This window comes from Pungitius pungitius, chromosome 11 (genome assembly GCF_949316345.1).
Source record: "Pungitius pungitius chromosome 11, fPunPun2.1, whole genome shotgun sequence".
Taxonomy (NCBI): domain Eukaryota; kingdom Metazoa; phylum Chordata; class Actinopteri; order Perciformes; family Gasterosteidae; genus Pungitius; species Pungitius pungitius.
The window spans coordinates 19647790-19661966 of NC_084910.1; positions in this window are offsets into that span (position 1 = coordinate 19647790).

The window sequence follows — 14177 nt, forward strand, 5'->3', positions numbered from 1 at the left end:
GTTTTGTTGCCGTTCAGGAGGCTGTCAAATGAACCCCGATCTCCGTCAAGGTGCTTTGTTTCAGTCCCCAAGGACGAAGCGAGGCCTTTCACACACACACACACACACACACACACACACACAGAGCTAATGTGCAAATGCTCACATGTGTAGATGCATTACTGCAGACAATCAAATATCCAACGTGCACATGAGGATGCAAACACAAACACATTTGTGCATGTAAAAACATCTAAATGTTTTCTTCATAAATAACTCCTTAAGATGGAATCGCAGACAAAATATTAAAAATATAAAATAAAACATTACAAATATTAAAATACTTAATTAGCTTAATCAATGATTTATGTCGTATGTCAAATATCAATAATATTTGTAAAGTATTTTAGGTTACAATAATAACTTGAAAATTTCAAAAATATATATTTATCTGAAAATCGTAAAAATGTAAATGAACTATTGTATGTTTAAAAAAAACTCGTCAATTACTTTGATGTTGAAACTCATGATAATTCATCACAGCATTATTTTAAACGGGAACGGTACAATCTGCACATCGCTGTGAGCTTTATGACTCGTTTTCTTTTCTTTTTTAGATCAGATGTTTTTTCTGGAAAGAGAAAGATAATGGGATGCAGATTGCAGCTATTCACCCCATCATCATTAATATTCCCTTCATTTAACACTTCTTCTTATGGGTTTATAACCTCACGCTGTTTCACGATGCATTTCACCCGGAGGATTATTCACGCTGACGTGGCCTCAGAAAAGTCACGTGGGGATTGTGAAGCGCTTCTGTTCTGTCAAAAAGTTTCGGACTGTTCCCCTGAGTCACCTGAGTTCAGACACAACCCACAAACACGAGTGGAGCCGCGGGTTCTCGCGCTCCGAACCATCACCAGGCTGCGGCTATTGGCCAAAATGGGCGTGACGTCAACAAATCCGGCGCCACTAATTGGAAATAATTAAAGCAAAAGTGCAAAGCTGATTAGCAGAAAAACGAGTCCTATTATGGAGTCACATTGGTTATCATCCGATTAAAACCACGTGGTATAAAAAAAAACAAGATATTTAATTTCACGCCATATTATAAAATGATTAGCTTGAATGCTGTGTTTCTAGGCAAGAAATGTAATTACGCACGAGCTTCACGCACGACGGAGAATATTTTGCGCCCACGTCAAAGCGGCGTTTTGAAGGTAGAACGTGTGTTAGAAATAACCAGAACCAGGAGGCAGCGTGAAGGCCTGTGGACAGAAGAGCGCGCGCGCACACACACACACACACAAACACGCACACGCTGAATGTTCAGGCTGCAAACAGCGGAACCTCTTCCCACACGTCACGAACCACTGTGCACGTGAATCCAGAATCCTGGTCATTATTCTTTCTTCAATTAAATAACATTATTACCTCAAACTGCCCAACACGTCCAACGTGACCGAGCGGACGCGTGCGTGCGACCTGAGCTGCTTCCACGTGCTACGGGGCCTCTGAATGTCTCTGCAGGGATCCTGGGGGAAAAGAGAGCATGCTTTTTATTCTTTTTACATTCTGTAAATTATCTCCTGCTGCCACAGTAGTTGTTTTTTTCCTGTCTTCACGTGCACGTGAAACAGGTGCACACCTGAGCTGCGGGTGGTTATAATGATCCCTCTGAGACACAATCCCGGTCAATAGTCTGTATGAAGTCAAATGATTCATTTTAGTTATAGCCATGTTGAATGTTAATAAAACGAGGATTTCTATTCTACAGACATGTTTCCTTTTACAGACTCTGCGCGTGCACAGTAAAGCTCTTACATTCACCTCATGCAAGGTTGCATAATTCCGTTCCTGTTCTGTCGTGGTTCGCGCACAGTGCGGCCCGGACACTTGTGATCCCTGAACCCGCACGGCTGAAGGCCGCCACATTGTTCCATTACGCGTGCATTTGGCGACCTGTCTGCTGGTAATCCTCAGAGTCCTGGGGGGGAGGGGGGGAGGGGGGTTGGTCTCTCCTGTCCCCCGGACCTTTTATCGTGTCGCATACGCTGTTTATTTTGGCGCGGAGCCGAGCGGGAGCAGTGACCCCGCAGGGTGCCCCGCAGGTGTGAGCACCGATCCCCGTGACTGACGCACACCATCGGCCGTGCAACAATGCGTCATCGGGGCTGCGTGCCACACCAGGAGATCTAACCAGGCGGGTTCGGCTCACGTGCCCCCTGTCGCCGGGGCCCGGGCTCCAATCCCGCCAGCGTGACTGAACTATGAACCATCTGACTCTGAAGCCGTTACGTGCCGTTTGGGAATAGAACCGTGAATAAAACACAACGTGCGTTTGTCTTGCGTTTCCATCTCGTAGACACCAGGACGGGAATTAACAGAAAGAGACGCCTCAATAAGACCACATGCACCGCGCGGTGCCACATCCACGCCGTCGGCTACACGCACCCCGCTCCGCAGCGTGGCCAGCTTCTTTTAGCGTATCCCCCCCCCCCCCACATTGCCACCCCCCTCTGAAGAGGAAACACCGAGCTCTTATACTCACGCCGCCGTCCGCCAGAAGCGAGCCGCTCGGGAGATGGAGACCGACTGAAGCCGCCGGAGGCTGCGCCGCTGCGTCTTCATGCTGCGGCGGTGCGCCGTGACGTCTCTCTGGCTCCATCCACTCAGCTGCCCTCGGACGGGTTTACCCCCCCCCCGCCCCCGCCCCCTCCTGCTTTTATTAACGTCCCCACTATTTCCCGCGGAGGTGGACCTCGCCCCCCTCATGTCTCCCCCCCCCCTCCTTACCGAGCCGCCGCCCCCCCCACCCCTCGCACTCGCCATCCCGTCGCCGTCAGATGGAATATGAACTTAGAAGACTCTGCTCTAAAGACATATACTGGCACAAGCCCCTCCCCGTGATGACACGATGCAGCGCTCTGCCTCTGAGAGGTGACAGGCACACGTGATCAACGCTGCTCTCACGGAGATCAATGAGCTGAATGGTGATTTTTTTTTTTTTAGGTTTTTGCTTTTTCATTTATAACATAACTGTCACAATATGGACTCGCATCGCATTTGATGTCCGGATTCTTAATTCATTCCCGGCGCCTCCACACAAGCATCCGGGTGTATCACACGTATCAAGTGGGTCGGGTTTGAGCCCCGTTTTGGGCCCATGTGGGATTATAAGAAGGAATAAAAAGTTTCATGTAATCTTGTCTGGCTCCCAGTATTCGTTTGACACAAAGCCTGCGTCCTGCGTCCTGGATCAAGTGCACACATCCACTCTCCTCATTGTCCGCCGTCTTTTGATACAGAGGAATGTGACCGGGGGGGGGGGGGGGGGGGGGGGGCGTGAAAATCAGCTTTTACTGTCACTACCGAACCGAGAGCCCCGCAGACAAGAGCCAAGAAAAAAAGAGGGGGCCCGGGTCACCTGATTATCATAATAATCAGATCGCGGGGATGAAAATCTCTTTTGAATAAATTACCGGTTCAATAGGAGGCGCGACTGCCAAAGAGACAACTTTGTCAGCCCCGGTTTGTTGTCCGGGGGGGGGGGAGGGATCCCCCCCAACCCACTAATGTCCCGGGCTCCCCCCTTTATATTTTCTTTCTCTCCAAATTTTGGACGCTTTCCTGGAGATCAAGCTCCTAAATAAGGCTACTGTTTCCCCTGCGCCCCCCCCCCCCCCCCCCCCCCCCTCGATGCCGGGTTACCGAGTCCGGGCGGGAAGGCAGGCGGGCCTCGAGCCGCTCTTGGGAAAGGCGGAGTGGTTGGTGGCGGCTAACGGGTAAAAGGCCGGGGCACAATAGGCTGAGTGCCCCCCCCCCCCCCCCCCAACTGCTCATTGCTGCATGGGAACCCGGGCACCGAGGCATTGTGGTGCACATCCCGAGTTTATTATGGGGGCTGGTGTGTGCCCCCCCCCCCCTCCCCAAAACACACACACACACACATACACACACACACACACACACACACACACGAGGCCCGAGATTCAAACTCAGTTCAGATTGTTGATGCACCTTCATTGACTGGATGCTTTAATACAGAATTAACACGAGATAATTCACACATTCTACGTTTTACTACTTTTGATGTTTATTTACATCTTACTGTAGTGATGAAGTGGTGACGTTTCACGTTGACATCTGCTCTTTAACTCAATAAATGTATATGTGTCAGTACAGAGCTCGTCCTCTGGGAGATGTTCCCTGGGGTATTTACCTGTGCAGGTAGAGACCCACGGGCCTCACGACGCGCTGCACAGAAACACGTTCACCCTCTCGAGATGAAATCCGTTTACTCGTCGTCTCCCAAAAGAACAAACAGAGACACACAGAGCTCATCAGGATGGATTAACACAAAGCTTCAAAATGACCAAACAAGCCACAATCTGCAACACCACACTCGACTTAAGTTTAATTTAATTAAGAGATCCAAAAGTCAAGTGATTTTAAATTGTGAATGAAAGTGTCCTGTCGTTAAAACTATTCTTTCATCATAAAACACTCATTACAGCACTCAGTGAAGGTCGGTTTGGATTCATTGGACTGGCAGGCGTTCTCGTTATTTTGGCCACCCTCCATGGGGGGGCGTCTTAAAGAATCCGCCTTCTATTAACCACAAACACGATGGTTTGTACACCTTCACGTGAAAAAGCTGGACTGATTTAAATGTCCACAGCATTTTTAATTATAAAATTGTTTCCGGCCTTAAAAAAGAAGGAATAACAGTAAATATGTTATTGCCACAAGTCAACCAAAAAGTGGGCGGGACAGCAGCTCTCTGTGCTTTATTTATCGGTTGTGTGTTGGGATGCCCGATTGTGTGTCTGAGCAGCGGGATGCGGTCACCATGGAGACCATTCCATGAATGGGAAGAGGCCGAGGGAGAAGGATGAGAGCAATGGTCACATGGTGCGTGAGTTGCTCTCCTTCAGATACTGCATTGTTTTGATTGGACATTAGGTTCTGATGACAGGTTCTGTGTAGGTTTAAATAAAGGTCTACAAAAAATGTCATTTATTTCTTTCAAATTCCGACATGTGAAGTGAAGTCCGGTCCTTCAGACTCACAAACTGCTTTGGGAATGAAATCTATTTATTTGTGCTAATTTCATTTTTGACGTATTTCAACTGTCTGAAACTAAAAAGCAGGACGTTCACCCTGCAAACTTCATGTCCTGCTGTTGAGATTTGGGTTTAAGCTGAGTCATGTACCTGTATATTTATGTATATTTTATACTACACCAAACAACCAAAGTGTTTCAATCTGGACAATTTGGTTCCTGCTCAGTTGGACCTTCTCCTGAAGAGGACCAATGCTCCTCGTTTCAATGCAGCGATCCATTTACAAGAAGAACATTTAGAGCAGATGACGCAGGCGGCGTCCTTTCAGAGGACAAAGCAGCGTGAACACAGCAGACAAAGAGATGTCGCTCACGTGTGCACCTTTACTGTGAAATGTGGGACAGATTCACTCAGCCGGCTTCCTTTGGTGTTCAAAATGAAATAAACGAATCTAGACGCTCTTAAGCCGTGCAACCTGTTTGAACAGCAGGTGACCTGTGGTCACATGGGCATCAGCGTCTCCCAGTACGCCAGTACACCAGTATAACCAGGAAGCATGCATCCCCAGCACACCAGTGTTCCCAGTGCCAGAGACGTGCTCTGCAGCCCAAAAGCTCCGGATCTTTTGTCCCTTAAAACCTGTCCATATTGTTGGAGCTCTGTGGGGGCCAAACCAGACCCCCCCCCCTTCTAAACACACACATATGCACACACAGGCACACATACACACACCAGTGGTTGATGATACCTCGTTAAACATGGAGCTGTGGTGGTGATGAAAAGAAATCTCCTTTGTGTGTAAAAAAAATGTAAAATGACCAAATCTTTTTTGCTTTGAAAATACACAAATCATTCTGTCAGAGGTCAAAACGTTCATTCCTCCCTGGAGAATACTGCCCCCCCCCCCCCCCCCCCCCCAACATCTACACGCTTACCTCCAGTTTCCTCCTCCAGCATCTTCTGCATCTCCGCGAGCCGCTGCACGCGCACCGCGCGGCGACATCAAACAAACAAACAAAAAAAACTCTGGTGAGCGCGGCCCGTGCGCGCGGCCCGTGCACGCGCCCCAGATGAGACACCGAAACAAAGCTTTCTAAAATAACAGAAAGCTTCAATTGGGGAAAAAAAAGAGAAAAGAAACTGCATCCTGCAAAGCAGAAACAAAAAAAACATGGCGGAGCAGAAATCTCCCACGACGCAGTCATTACGTCTGCAATTAGACCCTCATTTGCATAAATGCTAATGAGTCCGACTTTCATGTCGGCGGTGCAGGAGAACGAGAGGATATTTTTATTTTTTTGCACTTTTGAGGGAGGGAGGATTTTCACACGGATGCTCGAGGCCTCACGAGGCTTTTATTTTCCAAAGGTTACCTAAATATTTAATCCGATCATTTGCATCAGATATTGTTTCATATCGATAACGCACACTCTGAATCATAGCTCAGATCCTCTGAATCGTACTTTCACATTAATGCAAAATCTGAGATGCGCAATAAGCAGTTTGTCGCCATATTTAATCTACAGGACCGGAAATGTAAAATGTTCCAAATATTAAAAATAAATACTTGTTTGATTTTAAATAAATATTTACCATTTAGTTTAATCATATTTATTCTTTCAGATGGAATCTCAGTAATGTTTATAAATCATTTAATGAAAATAAAAATAAACCCACCTGTTCCAACTCGATTCTGCTTGATAAAAATATTCTGTTTTCAAACAACAGCTGAAAAGGGAACCAATAGTTGCTCAGTTGATTAATCTCAAAAACGTGACGATATCTATTTTATTTATTTTATATTCACGTATCAAATCAGCCGCAAACATTTCCATACATCTCAACACTAAATGTATAAAGGTGTTAATACTCTTACAATCAAATGTTTTTACACAGAGAATGTGTGACGTCTCCCATTCACTCACAAGTACCAACATAATACGTGTAAAGTACTGCTTGTCTTCACGAGGTGAACCAGAGAGGAATGAAGATGTGGAGTTATGGGATGGAGGAGCTTCCTGCAGGAGAAACGCAACAGGACCAACCCGTTTTAAAGGGTTCCGTCCCGCGAGGCAGTGTGAAGACACCGCAGGGGTCGGGACTCATGAAGAGGTTGTAACATGGTTGTTAATAACAGGTTAATAACGAGTTAAGGATCAGTCAATCGGGTTTCGCGGTTTAATTATTGATCAAATGCACAGCAGCAGTTTGACTTGACTACATTAAATATGTCTGTGTGTTTGATAATAAAGATGAACTGATATTTATTCACATAAATTACATCCGGAATTAAAACAAATCCTTTTATGGCTAATTACAGAGATGTCCTCCTCCTCTTCTTCGTCGTCCTCCTCCTCCTCTTCCTCCTCTTCCTCTCCTCATCCAGCACCCCCTCTTCCTCCTCCGTCTTTTGGGATTTTTCAGTGAATTGATCTGCTCCACGACGTGGAGGTATGACGGGTATAATATTCATAATATACATTCTTATTCTTGTATTTATTTAGGCCTTGTTTCCAGCTCTCACATTTCACGTCTCTGATTCTGTCAAATGTGAAACGAATTGAGCCGCGTTCTGATTGGCTGGTAGGTTTCCGCAGGTCATTATTCATCCTCTGATCAATGACGAAGTGAATTGAGCGGCTGTGATGAAGGAGATTACTGTGAAATGTATTATTATGTATTATTATTTGAGATTAATGTAAAACCCATATTAGCATAGTTTTATCTTTTTATTTGGCTTTAATGTCTAGAAGCTATGAATCTGTCAAACACACCCACCTCATGTTTTAGTGTAAAAATACTCAATTTAAAGATGAATATATCTTATTATTTTTTTCAACAAAAACTGTCCGTAGATGAAACGTCAGTATAGTCTTTAATCGGAAATAAGTCCAATAAAAAAACTTATTTTAGAGAGTTCCAAGACTTTAAATAAAAAGAAAAAATTAAATGTCTCACCTCCACGTGGAGCACGTGATGTGCTCATTAGTTAAAGTCTTAATTAAGAAATATCACATATTTCACAATAAAGGATTCACTTCAATTTCAAAGATTTTTTTTTGTTCATTTCAATTTCAATTTATTTCGGAGCTGAAATAAAAGCGTTAAAATTAAATATCGCATTTAAATCATAAAAATATAAGAATCCTTACACAAAAAGTTGGATTCATTTCAGTCATCTTTTAAGTTAAAACTATACCAACGTTAACCGAACGGGATAAAATGACAGGCGCGAACACGTACGCGCACGCGCGCAGACACGCACACACGTGCACACATGCGTGGCGCATTTGCATGTCGTGTCCCACGGTGGAAATGACAATAGAGGGCAATTAATATGTGCATAAATTAAAAGTGAGATGGTAGGATCCCAGAAACAGGCGGTCATCCAAAGAGGAGGAGAGAGGAAAGAAAGGAGGCTCTGTTCACACGGGACAGCAGGAGGAGGAGGAGCAGGAGGGGGAGCAGGAGGTGAGGGAGGAGGAAGAGGAGGGGAAAAAAGAAGGAAAGGAGGCTCTGTTCACACGGGACAGCAGGAGGAGGAGCATGGGGAGAGCAGGAGGAGAAGGAAGAGGAGCAGGAGGGAGACGTGGGTGTGGAGGAGGAGAGAGCAAGAAAAGGAAGAGGAGGAAAGAAATAATCTCCTGTTCACACGCACAGAGGAGGAGGAGAAGGGGAAAAGTAGGGAAGAAGAGTAGAGAGGATGAGGACAGTTAAACTATGCAGGGGATGATGAACCAGGAAGTATCAGGATGAACCAGGAAGCATCAGGATGAACCAGGAAGCATCAGGATGAACCAGGAAGTATCAGGATGAATCAGGAAGTATCAGGATAAATCAGGAAGCATCAGGATGAACCAGGAAGTATCAGGATGAAACAGGAAGCATCAGGATGAACCAGGAAGCATCAGGAAGGTTCAGGAAGCAGCAGGGTGAATCAGGAAGCATCAGGATGAACCAGGAAGTATCAGGATGAATCAGGAAGTATCAGGATAAATCAGGAAGCATCAGGATGAACCAGGAAGTATCAGGATGAAACAGGAAGCATCAGGATGAACCAGGAAGCATCAGGAAGGTTCAGGAAGCAGCAGGGTGAATCAGGAAGTGTCAGGATGAAAAGGGAAGCATCAGGATGAATCAGGAAGCATCAGGAAGGTTCAGGAAGTATCAGGATGAATCAGGAAGTGTCAGGATGAAAAAGGAAGCATCAGGATGAATCAGGAAGCATCAAGATGAATCAGGAAGCATCAGGGTGAATCAGGAAGTGTCAGGATGATCCAGGAAGCCTCATGATGACAGCAATGAGTTCTCATGGAGGCGCGGTGCCTCACTGATGGTCACAGATCGCCCCCTGCAGGGCAGACACAGTTTGAGCCACTTCGGCCCATTTCTAGTTCAGAGTCTCTCTCTAGTGGCTGTTTGTATTTACTGCAACACATTTATATTATATGATGATATGTTTCATGTAAACTCCAGGCTAGGAGCCTTTTTTAATATCTGAAATATATCTAGGGATCAATGATATATATACATATATAACAATAATAATATATATAATTTAAAAATCTTAAAAGTCCAAATGAAGTTAAGTCAAGGCTTCACCCAAAGATGTTTTTACGGATTGATACATCGTATCATTCTAGTTGTTGTAACATATTTTAAATGTAATGATGTGAGCGTGTTTCTTCACCACCACCCTTTCCCCATCAAACCGTATAATCTTCAGACACGACTCCATGATTATGAGCTCTGAAGTGAGCCAGAGACATCTACAGCAGCCCACGTGACCCCCGCTACCTCCAGGTGAGCCGTCCCACCACTTCTCCATCACGTGACCCCCGCTACCTGTACCAAACACCTCCAGGTGAGCCGTCCCATCACTTCTCCATCACGTGACCCCCGCTACCTGTACCAAACACCTCCAGGAGAGCCGTCCCATCACTTCTCCATCACGTGACCCAGAGATCTCTTTGTCTTTCCACAACGCAGCTTCCTGGAACTCAATCAGCTCCTCGGCTGGTCGACACGTGGCCTCTGATACAAATGAGTGGATTTCGTTCCTGAGAACTCAAGCATCGCCCCGGGTTTTGATTTGCAGAAAAAAAACAATGTTTCCCCCCCCCCCCTCCCCCCCACTAATCCTCTCTGTAACTCCCCTCTCCTGATTGCCACACTTTAGCCCTAATTGAAGGGTGCGGGCTCAAGAGGAGTGGAGGCGTTTGTTGGCTCCGTTGCCATGGACACTGAGCGTTGCTAGGCAGCCGGCGGGATGCTGCGGAAGCAGAGTGCAGCGGAGCAGCGGGTCACCGCGGAGAGAGGGATGTGCACCCACACACCTCTCGCACTCAGACCAACACACTCTCCAGAGGGGGCATGAATAACTCGGGTCAAGACACACAGAGTGAAAACTAACGCAGCGCTAACAAGTCTCCTCAAACAAAGTCATTTAATATACAATACTGAAACTTTAAAGCTGCAGTACGACATCGTCAGATGGAATATATCAAGAAATATTTCACCTGCCCAAATGACTGAATTAGGCTCAGTTTGTGTAGGAAAGAGAGTAGAAATCAGAAAGACAGAGGATGTAAACGCAGACAGACACACAAAAAATGAAGAGGATCTGGTTAAATATTCTGGAAAATAGCAAAGCCCCAAAATGCTTGCTTGTAAGTGATAAAGAAGACAAGTCAAGAGGGGGAAATACGCCAGATAGAGAGAGGAAACTAGGAAAAGAAAAAGACGGAAAGACGATCAAAGCCACAGGAGAGTGTTGAGGAGTGTGAACATGGAACCACAGAAGAAGAGCCTTCATCTCCTCCATCTCCATTGATGTTAAACTTTAGCTTTGGAAGAAGTTTAAAAGAAGCATCGTTGTTCTTCTGTGACAAAAGCTCGAGGGAATTTCTAACAAGAATCAAAAGACAGGCGGGAGAAAAACAAGACATGAAAAGTCCTTGATTCTTTCTTTGAGTGACAGATTGCTAACACAGCTAGCCCTGTTGTTAGCTGCGCTAATAGGGCTCAAAATAGCCGTGCTTGTCGCACATGCTTTTTGTGTGAGAATTTGGACGTGTGGCGGGAGTTCCGTGACTAAAGAGCGAAATGAGTGACTGTCACGCTCAACGCGTGACACTTGGGAGCCCTGTGAGGGACACATGCGATGGAAGGCCTACTGTCTGGTCTTGGGAGTTTGTTAAAGCGAAGCCCTGATGTCTAGAACGTTTGTTGAATGCTTCTGATGAATAAACACGTTGCTGCTACGAAGTCTCCCACGTTCTGTCCTCACAGATTCACCACGTAGAAATCAGTGTGTCTGCTGGCATTTAAAGTATTGTGTGATGTCCCTTCTTCCTCGGGGGCAGGTTACAGCTGCCACAACAACTCACCGCAGCATCACACGTGGATTAATCCGCCTCTGAAAATAGTCCCTGTTGTTGTTTGATCGACAACTACAGTGACCTGGAATGTCTGCTAATTGTCCTAACAGAGATAACAGTGCTACAGAGCTAATGGTGCTACAGAGCTAACAGTGCTACAAAGCTAATGGTGCTACACAGCTAATGGCTAACTATAGACTTTTTGAGCTAATTTATAGACTACGTTTTATAAATCTTGAAGGGTTTGCCCCCCCCCCCCCAGTGGTAAATCATTTGTTTCCTTTCCTGCAGCCCCATCAGCACTTAAAACCGTTTTTAAATCAGTTAAATTATTATGGATTTTACACTTACTTTTAATGTGCTACTGAGCTTTGTATTGTGTGTCCTTTTCAACACTTTTATATTTTATTTTATATTTACACTTTTATTTTTGTATTTCATCCTGTTTGTTATTTTGCTATTGTGCTGTCGTGACGACTGATGCATTTTAGCTAAAAGCTACAATCCATGGGGAGATTTATAACTAACTATGAACCGTTGGGTCGATTATCTGCTGACGTGGCTACAAAATACACTTAACGTTATTATTTCACTTCTTTCCGCATTTTTTATAAAAAATATATATTAATAATAGTATATTTAATAATATATTTTTCTACAACAAACCTCTTTATTCCAAATATAGTATTGGTTGCACAAAGTCAAGATGGGGAGGCTGAGGTTGATTTAGTCTGTTATTGTGTTCCAGCTTTGTGTAAACACAAGTCTCTTTGTTTTTAGTCGTTGTTTCTCTCCGCATCGCTTTGTGATCATTTCATTACATTTTGTGTCTCCTTGTGATTGTTTCTCAGTCATTGTGAGTTACTCTCTCTGCAGTCATTTATTGTTTTCTATTAAGTTGCAGGTGCATTTGATTTGTGTGTCTTTTGTAGTCGTGTGTTGTTTTGCAGTTATTTCAAGTATCTTATTAATCATTTCATGTCTCCCTATGGACGCCTTGTGTCTCTTTATGGTTGTTTTTGTCTATTTTCATAGCCATTGAGACTTTCTTTCCTATTTCTAAAAGCAATATGCGCAGACTTATCAGATCCGTGCTGCTCGTGTCCTCGTGTCCTTGTGTCCTCGTGTCCTCGTGTCCTCGTGTCCTGGACCGCAGATAAAAACTTGCTGTTCGGCTTAAAAACAGAAAATGAATCTCCAAACCCTTTCAGACTGAATGAAAAAAAGAAATACCTGTTATTACAAACTGGTTGAGCTTGTTTGATCTCTCACTGAAATAAAGAAATATATGTGGCATGGGGAGGGACACTTGACCAGAGCACAGCCTCCCTCCTCCACCCCTCATCTTAATAAAATGAACTATGACGTAAAGCTCCAGCAGGGGGCGCCAGGAGGGCAGCTACTGACCGGCTGTAAGTAAAAGTCTAAAAGACGCCGTTTTTTAACTCAAACTACTGGTGCAGCAGACACTGATATTATTCTAACAATCGAGCAATGACTCGACTAACAGCAGGACCAGAAGCTCTGCGTCATCGTGCGTGCGCCCCCCCCCCCACTCCTCCCCCACGATGACATCTCACTGACCCGGGGGCCACGCGTCTGACCGCTGGACCTGAACCAGCAGGACGTCCATCTGACTGCTGCAGCTCTCCTGCACCACGTAAGCTTCTTATGTAGAACAGCAAGCACCGTGTAATCTGTGTGTGTGTGTGCGTGTGTGTGTGTGTGTGTGTGTGTGTCTGTCTGTGTGTGTGTGTGTCACTTCCTCTCTCTCTCTCTCTCTGTCCATGCTGCTTCTCTCCCTCACTCCTTGTCCCCCTTGTCCCCAAATGAGCGAGACCCCCGAGCAGCGGTTCTCTCGTTTTAGAGAACATTTTAATGCCCCCCCCCCCCCACACACACACACACACACACACACTCCCTCCTCCTCCCCCGGCTGTCTCCATGTGTCGCGTTACCAGACTCGGAGGCACGTCCCCCCCGTGGGACCGCCACATGTCCACGCCACACGGTGGCTCTGGTTCACATTCCTCAGGGATGGTGACAGTCAGCGCTTTTGGGTGGACAGGAGGGGGGGGGGGGGGGGTCTTCTAACCCGAGTACCAGGTGTTCTGGTACTGTTACCAGTAGCTGACTGCAAGTACTTTTACTCCATGACATCTCAGGATTGAGTACATATTGAGATATAAAAGCATACTGAAAGATTTAAATCAGGCCTTTTCTACTTGAGGCTGATCACAATAACACCAATAAAACCTTTTTAGAATTCCTAAAAAAATGAAGTGTATGTTTGAGTTTATGATCATCTTAGAACAAATCAGGTGACCCTTAGGAGGGACATGAACCGTAGTGAGAAACATGAGACTACAACAACAGTTAACGCTGTTAACTGTTCCTGTTGGCATCAGTCTTAACGATCTAATCTCATATTTTTTTACAATAAATCAACCACCACAAGTAACATATTGTCTCCAGAATAAGTCTTCAACAAATCCAGGACAAATCTTACTGTTCAGTCATTTGTCCTGGATTTGTTTCATTTTTTAATGTTTTAAATTTTTTTACTGCATATTTGAATAAACACGTGGAGTTTAAAACATTTTGTATATATAACTATTACTATATAATATATATGTATTAGAGGTGATTGAAGTAACTTATAACTAAATAATAACTCCACAAAAGCCCCAAAACATCGCACGCACGGGCCCGCGTTACTTTGAATGTAACAGCCACTCGCTGACGTCACATG